At 37.9% G+C, this 14,309-nt stretch overlaps 1 long non-coding RNA gene across 2 annotated transcripts in view; it reads right to left on the reverse strand.

The window, feature by feature from the left end:
- The window catches only part of LOC129638861 (uncharacterized), a 70,225-nt gene extending 57,300 nt beyond the window's left edge, over window positions 1-12,925 (reverse strand). For both annotated transcript variants that reach the window (XR_008708076.1, XR_008708075.1), the window contains exon 1: window positions 12,850-12,925. This is a non-coding gene — a long non-coding RNA (uncharacterized LOC129638861). The remainder of the gene's footprint in view (window positions 1-12,849) is intronic.
- Between the last annotated feature and the right edge of the window lie 1,384 nt (window positions 12,926-14,309).

Raw genomic sequence — 14,309 nt, forward strand, 5'->3', positions numbered from 1 at the left:
GCTGACAAAGGTCCATCTAGTCAAAGCTATGGTTTTTCCAGTAGTCATGTATGGATGTGAGAGTTGGAATATAAAGAAACCTGAGCACCAAAGAATTGATGCTTTTGAACTGTGGTGTTGGAGAAGACTCTCGAGAGTCTCTTGGACTGCAAGGAAATCAAAACCAGTCCATCCTAAAGGAAACCAGTCCTGAATATTCATTGGAAGAACTGATGCTGAAACTGAAACTCAAATACTTTGGCCACCTGATGCGAAGAACGGACTATTTGGAAAAGCCCTGATGCTGGGAAAGATTGAAGGCAGGAGGAGAAGGGGATGACAGAGAATGAGATGGTTGGATGGCATCACTGATTCAATGAACATGAATTTGAGCAAGCTCTGGGAATTGGTGATGGACAGAGAAGCCTGGCGTGCTGCAGTCCACGGGGTCGCAAAGAGTTAAACATGACTGAGTGACTGAACTGACTCACTGAAAGGCATAGAATGTCATCTAAAAGGACATCTACCAATCACATACATGTGCATACTAATATGGCAGATATCTGTGTCAATTCAGGGTCAGTTTTGATTTATCTCCTCATCATGGGTCTTATTTTCCTACCACTTTGCATGCTTGGTAAATTTTGATTGTATTATAGATATTTCGAGTTTTACCTTTTTGGGTGCTGGATATTCTTCTATACCTATAATATTTTTCATCTGTGCTATAGGATGCCATTAAGTTCTTGGAATAGTTTGATTTTTTTCAGATTTTCTTTTTAAGACTTGTTTGGCAGGACCAGAGCAGAGCTCCAGCTAGGTTTTATTATCCCTCTTTATTAAGATAAGACTTCTCTGTGTTTTCTACCTAATTCCCCATGAGTCATAAGGTTTCCCAGCCTCTTTGGTGCAGACAGCCACATTTCCCAGCCCTGTGTGCATATTGAGCACTTTCACCTCCCATATGAAATAGATCAATTCACCTGCAGTAATATAATTTAGAAATTTGATCTGGTCCTGTTGTGGGTCCTGTTCTTCTTGGTTTTGATTCCTGTTTATCTTTTAGCCCTTTAACTTTCCTTTGCATTTGAAAAAAGATTTACTTTACTTGTATCATCCCTGTCTCCTTTAGCACTTCAAACTTATTTTCCCATCACTGGTTACCTTTGAATATACTTGGTATCAAGTAAAGTACTGGTAACAATTGAAGAATTCATTTTATTTAGCTTGCCTTTTCCCTAATCCATTAATAATTGCCTAGCAGGCCCATAAAATTGAAAAGTGAGAGACTGAATAGCACATTCTTATTTGTTTTATCCACAGAGAAATAAATCTACTTGTAAGATTTAATCCTACAATCTGTTTAAAAAAACTGGTCCAAGTGTCACTGACTTCCAACTGAGAAGTCAATGCTTTCAATTTAGGAAGATAATGCACCATCTTTCATGACAAAAACGTTTTTCACTTTTCAGTTTTTAAGAGTATTATCAATAAACATCAACTTAAAGCACACTTAATGTCAGAGTGTACAGAACAATCAGGAAGAGTTATTCATCCCAGGTTCATACTATATAAGCTTTTAGATGATATGCTTGCATGTATATATATGTACGTGCATCTTGGCTATTATTTACAGAGTAAATAAAATCATTATAAGAAGATCTTTTCTTTTTGATGGGTAGATGGATCAATGAATGGATGGCACTCAAAAAGGCCGTAACTTTCTCTATTACAAAAGGCACTACACAGAAAACTTTGTATAGATTTACAGCAAGCCAGATTCACAGCAAATCCTGTTTTTACCACAGTCTTTACTACTGGGGGCTTCTCTGATAGCTCAGTTGGTAAAGAATCCACCTGCAGTGTGGGAGACCTGGGTTCAATCCCTGGGTTGGAAGGATCTCCTGGAGAAGAGAAAGGCTACCCACTCCAGTATTCTGGCCTGAAGAATTCCATGGACTGTGTAGTCCATGGGGTCACAAAGAGTCGAACATGACTGAGCGACTTTCACTTCACTTACTATTGATTAAAACAGTAAATCCTCACCTTTGGGAGGCTAGAATAAGGGAGGTAAGTGGCCAAGGAACAGGCCTGACAAACACTGAATCTATTAACATGATCTGGATTCTGGAAACAAAGAAAGAATTAAGACCTGGCTGGGTGTCAAAACAAGTTTGAAATTAGGGAAATAAGAAATCAAAAAGAGCCTAAAATTCCATGTTGGAATCCTATAGTATTAATAGACACGGAATAATGAGAAGGAGACTTGAGGGAAATGTGTAAAATTCAATTCCCCAGAGAATCATGGTGAGACCCTTGGAAAAACAAACCCTTTCATGAAGATAGTATTGAAATCAGGGATATCCATTTACTTGAACTGATCTGAAAGCAGTTCTGCCAAGAATCAAGAAAGACTAACTGGAAAACATTTACAATATTTTTATATGCTTATCTTGCATTTTTTATTGAGGTATAATTGACTAATATAATATTATATTAGTTTCAGGTACACAATATAATGATTCGATTTATCTATATATTGCAAAATGATCACTACACTAAGTCTAATTAACATCTGTCACCATACAGTTACATTATGAGAAAATTTAAGGTCTATTTCTCTCACCTATTTTCAAATATACAACACAGCATTATTAGCTATAATCATCATGGTATACAATACATCTCTATTTATTTTATAACTGGAAGTTTGTTAAAATATTTTAAATCTTATAAGCCTAAGTCATAAGTCATAGGTGGAAAATTCATTTTACTTCATTTTTATTTTTTTCAACAAGAACTTCTTAATGGTTTAAGAGAGCCAATTTGTTCAGAATACAATACAAAAGAGAGGTGGCTCATGAAGTAAGGAACTTCCTTTCCTTCATCAAGGCAGCACTGGATAAATAGCTGTATTTCATATGGGTTTAGGTTTAAACCATGTAAAGTGAAAAATGGCACTGTCACCGCTGCTAGGACACACGTCAAACCAATCTCAAGACATATACACCCGCGTACCACTGTACATCCCACCAAACCCCTAGCAATTGCGGTGCTACATTTCCCTCTGAGTTATTCAAATGGTGAGGAACATTTATACAGGTAATGAAACCCAGTCCATCTCTCTGGTACACAGTCCCCCTAGTGACCACAGCATGCTGTTCTGAAGGAAATACCTAAATGTAGTCAGAAGCTACAGGAGAATTTAATTCATTGGTTCACAAGAGCATTAAGCATACCCCTGGAATCATGAGAAACTCTTAACATAAAAGCTAGTGAAACAGAAAAAGAGATCAAACTAAATAAAGCCTTCAGAGTTGGAATGGTTAAAGATTTTTATCATGATTAGTGAGATAGTCTATTTCTAAGATGCCTATTTAACCCTAATAGTTTAATCTCTCCAAAATAGAAGAGGATAATCTCTCAAAAACAGCAGAGAAAAGAGGGGGAAATTAGAATATAAGCCCCAGCTGTGTGTATGACTGTGTGACCTTGTGTATGTGTAGCTTAGAAAGTGGACATGAGATATAAAACTTACTCTAAGATTGCAATCTAGATCACCTAAGTTTTAGGCTGAAGGTTAGTTTCCATATATATTTAAATTATTCAATGAACATTCTTATGAAAAGGATTGTGTGGTCCAAAGGAATTCCTGCTGCTTATATTAAAATGCTTGCTATGATTCTCTATGATATTTCCAGTGGCATTGTTTGTTTGTTTCTTGGTAACATATCTATAAGAGGGTGACAAACTATTGCCATTGGACACATATTTGTTTCACAGCTGTGAAGAAAGTATAACACAAACACAATAAACAGGGCCACACATGAAACTCTGAAATGTGTCACCACTATAATGAAATATGTAGTCAATGATTCCATAATTATCATGATTGAAAAGGTAATATACATAGAAAGCTTTAAAAGAAAAAGCTATTGCACACTCTCCAGAATAAATAACTGAGCTAATACAAAATTATTCACTTTTCCAGTAGAAAATTGTGGGGAAATTTTTTTATCAATATCAAATTTTTATCAATATCATCTTTCTTCTTTGTTTTATACATTGTCATAAATGGAAAAATTTGAGAGGGAGTGAATTTCCCACTTAGAGCACTGTTCAAGTGGAATTAGCTACTTTATTCTTAATGAACTATTGGTAGAATCAATATCACAGAAGGCCAAAAAGCAGAATGATACAGTGCCCACCCTCAAGACACACCCAGCTACATACAGTCTAGCCCAAACTCCTTGCAATAGTGGTGGTAGGTCTCCCAGCAAGCCGGTGGCTCGCTCAGGTCATTTTGATTAACGTATCTCCATTTCCAACACACAGTAGTGAAATTTCACACGCCCAGTATTCTAGTCTGTACCTCAGGCTTCCTAGTAGATGTTCCCTAAACTTCCTTTCTGGCCTATGTGGACTGCTCCCAACAAATCTGAAGAAGTATCTACACTCTGATTCACCAAGTAAACAGTCTCTCCATCTTGCCCTCAAGTTTCTCACTTCCCATTTGCATTCAAATAGTTCAGAGGGGGCTCAAACAGCAGTTACAGTCTGCCACTGGGAAATTTCTAGACAGCTAAATATTATTAATAACAATAGCTACTGTTTATTAGCAATTTCTAGCTGCCAGAGACTTTGCCGTTTCACATATTTTATCAACCAAATCTTAGAAGAAACAGAGGATTAGAAAGATTGAATACTTTATTCAAAATCACTGCGATAATAACCATGAAGCTGGAATTTGAACTCTGTGTATGCCCTACTCAAGATAACAAGCACTTAAATACTCCTTCACTGCCTATTGTCCAAACAATATAGTGGATGTAAGCCAATTCCTGATGGCCTAAGGCAAAACAGAATATACTGAAGATGACTCAGAAAACTTCTAGAATCACACACAACACCCTAGGACCTAATTCGTTACCAGAGATTTCAAGCAAGGTTACTTAAGCTTCCATAGGTGGCACATGCAAGGGGTAAAAAATTCAGGTAAAGACCTATGTCAACAAGAATAACATTTGTGGAGCCCTAACAGACAGCTTGTTCAGTACATGGTTCATTGGACATATGATGGTGGCGCTTAGTCCAGTGTCAGTCATAAGTTCAATATATATCTGTGTGAAGTCAGGCAGTGAAATATTGTTAGACCACTGGACACATTCTGAACATGGATATCCCCTCTCATGTCTAAGTACTTAGAGTATCTCCTATAGATACAAGTTCAAGATCCGCATCATTCCCTCGCCTAACTTTAAACCCTGTGACATCTTTATATTAGCTATATTTTGAAAAATGCAAGAGTCCCCTTTTGTATATTACAACAAAATTCTTTCTTATTTTACTTAGAAAAATATTCTCTTTGGAGGAGCACTAACAGATTTTTATATGCTTCATGGGCTTTCTTGAAGATGTGGGGATATGGAAGAAATAGCTCAATGGCTTTTTTCCCACTTCTAAAGCTGCACCTAAATGCAAGGAGCTATAGTCATTTATGTTACCATCATCCCAGAGAGCAATGTGGCCATCAGGTGTGGCCATCAAAGTAGATTCAATTATGCACCTATAGAACTTTCTTGACTCAGAGCACAGAAACGTCACTTAGTACAGATTTTAAAATTTATGCAGTAGAATTATAGTATATTAGAAAACTTTCTTCAAACTGAGCAACTCCGAAAGCTGTGAAAACCTTCCTACTCCACATGTCTCACGGAATATAAATGGAACAGAGATGTCAGTAAGAAAAGTCAATTTTCTTTTTCTGCAGATTCATCAGCATATGTTTGCTTAAAGTCCATTGGCAAGATTAGAAGTTTGTTGCTATTCATTTTCTATCTTCTCAAGAGGGACTTTATTCATGGTTTCCATATCGCTAAAACTTAATCATTTAATCTTCTACCAGGTCCCGAGAAAACACAAAGTAAATAATGCTTTACTGAACAACAAGAGGAAAGTTAATGAAAAGGTGAGGGTGGGGAAAGGAAAAGAGCAGGACCCCACAGAGGAAAAAGAGTTGCATTTCTTACATTTAGTCCTGATATATCATGAAAACTAATGATGTAACGCCCATGAGCTGCATGCAAATCAGAGCATTAATCTCTAGCAAAATGGTTTATGTTATAGGAACCCACAAACAGATCTCCTTCAACTGCAGTAAATCAAATATGGTGGGTAGTTTCCGTTTGACTGATGAGTACACATGTCACTGGCAGGAGAGCGGTGACATATGGAAGAGCAATAAATATTTTCTCTGACACTCCAGCAGCCCTCATTCAACGACACTAAAGGAAGATAGAAGACTTCAGGAGAAAATGCAAGCTTGTCTCTATTAGCTGTCGGGCCAGTGCCGAGGCAGCAACTCCAAGGTGATTTGGTGTTCTGTGGTATAGCCTGCACATTTAGTCTTAAACAAATGCATTGCCCGAAAGCCAAGAATCAATAGTTCTCTCAGAACTGTGTCTCAGTGTTTCAGATTATGGCATTCTCCCAATAACTTAGATTTCCTTTAAGGTTAGTGATCTTGGGCATCTTCAGATTGTCTGACCCAGTGCCCAACCAAATCTTGTTAGAGATTTTATTTGTCCCCTTCAACACTACAGTTTATGTGCTATCTGCATAAGTTCCCTTTTCTCAGTAGGAAGAACATCAGAGGCAAATGTGTTAGAATGTATTATGTTACAATCCATGTCCAAGAGATTTTTGAGGTATTTGATTCCAAACCACTAGTACTAATTTTTAAATTATCTTAGTATTTCCTCAAACCTCCTCAAACATTATGATTTTGGCCCCTACTGAGCATGGTTATTGCTTCCTGGGTACTCAGTGGTAAAGAATCCGCCTGCCAATGCAGGAGACACAGGAGACTCGGGTTCAATCCCTGGGTTGGGAAGATCCCCTGGAGAAGGGCATGACAATGCAGTATTGTCCAATATAAAAAGAAGTGAAGAATTGGACTTAAAATTTTCTTCTACTATTAACTTACCTTTATGACTTTGGGTAAATCACTTATCATTTGCAAGTATTTATTTTAACATCTCTTGGTTGTGCTAAATTCAACTGATGGATGCTCCAGCTCTGAAATCCTCACTTTTTAGTTCTACTAATTATTGAACAAATTTACAACCATATCTTTCTACTGAGCTGCTGTTACAATCACAATTCATAATTAATGAGGCATTCATGCTTATAAATTATGTTATGCAGTCTCAGTTTTACAAAAGATATTCCTAGATTGAAAGTTGACATGAATTGCAAGCATCTCTTCAATATCAGTTCAGTTCAGTTGCTCAGTGGTGTCTGGCTCTTTGAGACCCCATGAACCGCAGCACACCAGGCCTCCCTGTCCATCACCACTCCAGGAGTCCACCCAAACCCATGTCCATTGAGTTGGTGATGCCATCCAACCAACTCATCCTCTGTCGTCCCCTTCTCCTCCTGCCCCCAATCTTTCCCAGCATCAGGGTCTTTTCAAATGAGTCAGCTCTTCACATCAGGTGGCCAAAGTATTGGAGTTTCAGCTGCAACATCAGTCCTACCCAGGACTGATCTCATTTAGGATGGACTGGTTGGATCTCCTGGCAGTCCATGGGACTCTCAAGAGTCTTCTCCAACACCACAGCTCAAAAGCATCAGTCCTTCGGGGCTCAGCTTTCTTTATAGTCCAACTCTCACATTCATACATGACCATTGGAAAAACCATAGCCTTGACTAGATGGACCTTTGTTGGCAAAGTAATGTCTCTGCTTTTTGATATGCTGTCTAGGTTGGTCATAACTTTCCTTCCAAGGAGTAAGCGTCTTTTAATTTCATGGCTGCAATCACCATCTGCAGTGATTTTGGAGCCCAGAAAAATAAAGTCAGCCACTGTATCCACTGTTTCCCATCTATTTTCTATGAAGTGATGGGACCGAATGCCGTGATCTTAGTTTTCTGAATGTTGAGCTTTAAGCCAATTTTTTCACTCTCCTCTTTCACTTTCATCAAGAGGCTCTTTAGTTCCTCTTCACTTTCTGCCATAAGGGTGGTGTCATCTGCATATCTGAGATTATTGATATTTCTCCTGGCAATCTTGATTCCAGCTTGTGCTTCTTCCAGCCCAGCGTTTTTCATGATGTACTCTGCATATAAGTTATGTAAGGAGGGTGACAATATACAGCCTTGATGTACTCCTTTTCCTATTTGGAACCAGTCTGTTGTTCCGTGTCCAGTTCTAACTGTTGCTTCCTGACCTGCATACAGGTTTCTCAAGAGGCAGGTCAGGCGGTCTGGTATTCCCATCTCTTTCAGACTTTTCCACAGTTTATTGTGATCCACACAGTCAAAGGCTTTGGCATAGTCAATAAAGCAGAAATAGATGTTTTTCTGGAACTCTCTTCCTTTTTCCATGATCCAGCGGATGTTGGCAATTTGATCTCTGGCTCCTCTGACTTTTCTAAAACCAGCTTGAACATCTGGAAGTTCATGATTCACGTATTGCTGAAGCCTGGCTTGGAGAATTTTAAGTATTACTTTACTAGCATGTGAGATGAGTGCAATTGTGTGGTAGTTTGAACATTCTTTGGCATTGCCTTTCTTTGGGATTAGAATGAAAATGACCTTTTCCAGTCTGGTGGCCACTGCTGAGTTTTCCAAATTTGCTGGCATATTCAGTGCAGCACTTTCACAGCATCATCTTCCAGGATTTGAAATAGCTCAACTGGAATTCCATCACCTCCACTAGCTTTGTTTGTAGTGATGCTTTCTAAGGCCCACTTGACTTCACATTCTAGGATGTCTGGCTCTAGGTGAGTGATCACACCATCCTGATTATCTGTGTCATAAGGGATTTAACTCTTCAATATACCTAATATGCAAATATCCAAACAACTAGAAATTTTTTTAAAAACCTGCTATATGAAAGTTTTAAAACTTGACAAAACAGATAGACAATTCTGCGTATTAAAAGTTGATGAGTTTCAGTCATAAATTCACTCATTCATTCAACCATCATTTATTGAACAAATACCATAAGCCAGATGCTATATCAAGGGGCTAAGAATAGAGGAGTGAATAACAAAGATCAGGGCCTTATCTCCATAGATCCCGCATTTAGGGCGGGAGGAGTTGAAACCAGCTAGAGAACAGTAATATTGTTATTTACAAATGTCCTGTGTAGCACAGCCCTTCCCTCATGGAACCTTCAGTCTAGGTGGGAGAAGATGTTAAGTAAGCACATGAATACTTTCACTTGGACAAGTGCTATGAAGAAGTGCTGGCAGCAGGGAGAGCATACACAATGGAAAGAAACCCACTCTGGGGATCAAAGGATGCTTTTCCAAAGTGACTTCCTCCTATGATCAAATTTGTTTCTTAAAAGTGAGAAAAGAAACTAGAGGTGGAGAAGAATGTTTCCCATGGGGAACATTTGCCAAAGCCTGAGGCAGAATGGTTTGTGGAGCTTTGCAAATCAAACTAAGATTGGTGAAGAGTAAATGAGAGCTAGAATGGCAGGCATGTCAGTCAGTCTCCCAGGGACAAGGGCAGAGACCAGGTCGGCAAGGGCCAGGTGGTCAATTTTCATGGTTTTTTGACTTTATAGTAACAAATACATTTTAACGAGAAATCAACTTATTGAAAGTATTGAGTCAAAATATTTTCACATGTATCTCTTGTATCTCACATGTGAAGAAGAAGAATGATCAAAATGACTGAAATATTGATGTCAACTTGACCTAAATTGTTTACACAGTATCATTTCAAGTATGTGTGTGTGTGTGTGGATTCTATTGCTGATAATCTCAGAATTATATAAGCCCTTTCTCCAAACACACAGACTTCTCCTATAACTATTCAAAATAAAATACTATTTTGTGGGAAAGACATTCTTTTTTAATATTAGGATAGTTATGATCCTGATGGGGAGATGATATGAATTGTAAAAACATGACTTCCATGTTCTAGGGCAGTGCTAAACATCACATATACTTAGTTCACATGCTAAATGTCAAAGAAAGAAAACTAAAGTTACTAACCCAGATTCTGACTCACATATTTCATTTTTCCTCATGCAGAGGCTTAATCAGGCCAACTGAACACAATAATGAATTCAATCTTATTTTATATGAGTCATCTTGAATAATAATAAATTATTCATAGACATAAGGGAAAAAATTATGCTCCTTAGTCATTTTACCATGAAGATATATACCCTTTCTATAAACAATTAGTAGGATTCACCCTAAAATTGACTTAGATATTCCAAGGTTTAAACTTTTAAAAAGGACACTAGCAAGCTAGATTCATTGATGAGGACTGAAAGAAACCAATGCTCCATCAGAGTAGTAGGTAACCCCTAGATCATTCTATTTTCTAAGTTCTGAAAACTTAATGGTTATGACATGAATTTACACCCATTCTTTACATTAAGTGCAAGCTAGGAACATGCGATCATAAATTGATAAGGAAAGCACTGCACTTTGAGTGTAAACATTTCTTTCTGAGGTTTTTAAGCCTCCTATTTCAATTCCATTAAGTCTAGCTATATTTCCACTTCCTTTTTTCATAGTTTTTTCTGATTCATCCCTCTATCACATACTGACAAATGGATGAGATAAATAAATGCATTAGTTTATTTTTCTGCAGTATAATGTCAAACTGTATAAACTATGGGTTCTCATTCCAACTTTGCCTCTAACACTATTTTCATTCTTCTTCTTTTTTTTTTCAGAATTTTCATGGCAGAAAATTTAGACTTCAAATGAATAACAGTTAAACTCAATCTAGTACATATTTTAGATTCAGCCTGTAAACTTTCAGAATAAGGTTTTTTTTTCCTCCTATGTTTTATTCTCCTTATTTCAGAGGCAAGATTAGAGAAGAAAAATAAAACCCAATTTAGATCCCTTATATAACAACGTGTTAAAATTAAAGTGTAAACCAAGTCATCAATGCCCAGTAAATGTTAAATTCCAAAGTGAGGTGTCAGATTAGTATATGCAGAAATTATAAAGGAAAGAGAAGGGGTTGTCAACACTTGGATGCACATAGGAATCACCCAAGGACCTCAAGGAACCACTGATGCCTGGGTTTCAGCCCCAGGAATTTGTATTACATTACATATGGTCTGGGCATTGAAAGTTTTTAAAAGTTATCTAAGAGATTCTAATTGAGAACCACTATTTTATCCAATAGTAATGGTGGCTCAGTGGTAAAGAGCCACTGCACGGGCTGCCAATTGCCAACTGCCGCCTGCCAATGCACGGGTTCAATCCCTGGGTTGGGAAGATCCCCTGGAGAACGGAATTGCAACCCACTCCAGTATTCCTGGCCTGGAAAACCCCATGGACAGAGGAGCCTTGTGAGTTACAGTCCATGGGGTTGCAAAGAGTTGGATATGACTAAGCGACTGAGTACACACGCACAAAATGATTTACAGAACATTGAAGGGTTACACTTTCCAGACAAACACTGTGATTGTTCAAGAGTATTTGTTGATTTAAACCAGTAACATGATGCTTCAATTCATTAAGTCTAGTGAAATATTCATGTAGGAATTACATTTAAACTATTGAAGTAGAGACTGAAGCAACCCTCAGCTGATACTGCTTTGGACTTTCTAGGAATAAAGTTTAGATGTCTTTATGGAGTCCTTTTCCTACAGAGATTCTAAGACCATAGCTAGTCTTTCTGTTACTTCCTGAATCCTAATAGTTAGGTTTCTTAATGTCTACATTGGCTAAAATTTGTTCACATATAGAAACTCTTTTTTAAGTTTTAAAATACTATTTTTGAAGTAAATGTTCTGAAAGTTCCAGTTCCAACACAGATCCTGTCTATTAAATCTGTCGTTATCATGATACACAGAAGTAAGAGGTATTTTCCTGCCTGGGATCACAAAATAAGTTTCAGGTTAGGATTTGAGAAAGAATTTAAAACTGTTCGAAATCCCTGTTATTTCAGTGGTTCTAATAAAATGAAATAAATTAAGTCAGTTTCCCTTCAAGCCTTCTACAGCTTACAATGTACTCTTAAATGTGTGTGTGTGCATGTGTGTTTTTCTGTCATCTCTCACATTTTGGCACAACCAGATTTTGTTTTACTTAAATTCTATTTGCCTCTTTTGTATTTAATACTAGTCAACTTTATTCACTTCATATATTTTAAGCAACTTCAAAACATTAATCTGACGGATGCTGTATGGTAATGGGATGGACAGATGTATCAACAAGAAAGCTGTAAACACACACACACACACACACATCCCTCTGGACGTTTAGAAAAGAACAGGGAATCAGTGAATGTTAATACCACCCATGTAGCAGCTTTACTAGACAGATTTCGTGTTGATGTCCTGTTTTATAGCCAATAGCCATATAAGTTCTTTCAAGGATCCCTCTGCTTCCAATATTATAGCTATTTCATTGATAGGCTCTCAGATCTCTGAGACTAGAGGACTTTTGAATTAATTCGCAGTTAATTTTCACCTCTCAATAAGCAAAGTGAGGACTTTCTTAGCTGGTGGACATTTGACAAGACTGTACATTCTTTAATGACACTGGTTGAAGACCAGTTAAAGACTTCAGTATTTCCTTCAGTTAAGATAGATGTATTATTACTTGTGTTAAGAAATTCCTCAGGACTTCCCTAGTAGCTCAGTGGTAAAGAATCTGCCTGCCAATGCAGGGGACACAGGTTTGATCCCTGGTCTGGAAGGATCCCACATGCCACTGGACAACTAAGCCCATGTACCACAACTACTAAGTCAGTGCTCTGGAGCCCGTGAACCACAACTACTGAAGCCTGCATGCCCTAGAGCCCATGCTCAACAACAAGAGAAGCCACCACAATAAGAAGCCCGTGCACCACAACGAGAGAGTAGGCCCCACTCACCGCAACTGGAGAAAGCCTGCGTGCAGCAGCAAAGACTCAGCACAGCCAAAAATAAAAAATCTTGAAACATTCTTCTCTTTCTACTGAGGTGATAACCCTAGAAAACATGAAATATAATGGTGGGAAAGCACTATGTTGTAAACTTGGTTCAAATATCACTGTAACATTTTAACAATTATTTATTTAGAGTCTCTATTGTCAGCCTCCACTTCACCATAGCTTTGCTTGTTCATAAATAAGGGCAAGAGCAGGAAAGACAAGTAGTTAAAAAGATGTTTTCCTCCTTGCAGTGGCCTCCTGGGATCCAGGAGGAGTGAGAATCTGGCAGAACTAAGACTAGGTGGACAGGATTGAAGACATGAGTGGGAATTTGCTTATTGATTCCATACGCTTCCATCCTGATCTGCCTGACGGATTTGGTCAAGCAAAGTTCAGGAACTCCTGAAGCTAAGCTAAAGAATGTCTTCATGGATCTGTTAGTTAAGTGTAGTCAACCAATAAAGGAATAGCCCCTGATAAGGAAGATGTCATTACCCCACCAGCAAACATTCCTGATACTAAATGCTAAGTCTACAAGTTACTAATAACTGAAGACATCTAAGCCGCAGATTATCATTAGCAAAATAGAGAGGAGCTGCTGAGAAGACTGAGGTATTTTGTCGGGTCAGAAGGTCAGACTGTTATTCCATGAATATTTATATTTACTGTACTTCAGGTATGACACAAGGGCTGAGAAGATGAAGATAAAAAGACAGACCCTGCAAACAAGGGGTCTATCGGGTGGTAGGGACACAGACCAAACCATTACAGCAGAATAGTAATCAGTGTAATTATAATATGTAGAGGGAAGAGAGGAGGAAGATGCTCAGAAATGCCTAGAGAAAAAACAAGGAACTCATCATAAGGAAGATAACCTTGGGCTGAGACTTTTAGGACTTAGATAAGTCTTTATATTAGAGATACTAACGTAAGGATGACATCCTAGGTGGAAATAATAATGGTGTAAATGACATGAAGGTGTAAGAATGCTCTTGGGCAAGAGGTTTGTGAGAGTATATGAAAGAGCAGTTATAGAAAATTCGGTTGATCAGGTAGGTGAAGGCCAGAGGATGAAAAGAACAGTATGTCATGCTAAGCAATTTTTTTTTCTCTAAAGGTGATGAGAAGCCAATGACATATTTTGAGCAAAGAGCTGATGTCATATTTGTTCTCAAAAGGTTATTCTCAAGAGATGCTAGAGGATGGATTGAAAAAGGGTAAAATTAAGGAGGAGAGAACAGTGAATAGGATATTCAATACTGTGGGTAGGATCTGCTGAGAATGGTAGCAGAAGGGATGGAGATTGATACGTCAAGAATTTATTGTGGAGCACAGTGAATAAATATACAGACAAATTGTGTGTGGGAGATGAAGATCTACAAGAAGTTTTAAGATTGGAACTTGCATAACTGAGTGGATGG

The sequence above is a fragment of the Bubalus kerabau genome, chromosome X (assembly GCF_029407905.1).
Source record: "Bubalus kerabau isolate K-KA32 ecotype Philippines breed swamp buffalo chromosome X, PCC_UOA_SB_1v2, whole genome shotgun sequence".
In the NCBI taxonomy this organism is placed as follows: domain Eukaryota; kingdom Metazoa; phylum Chordata; class Mammalia; order Artiodactyla; family Bovidae; genus Bubalus; species Bubalus kerabau.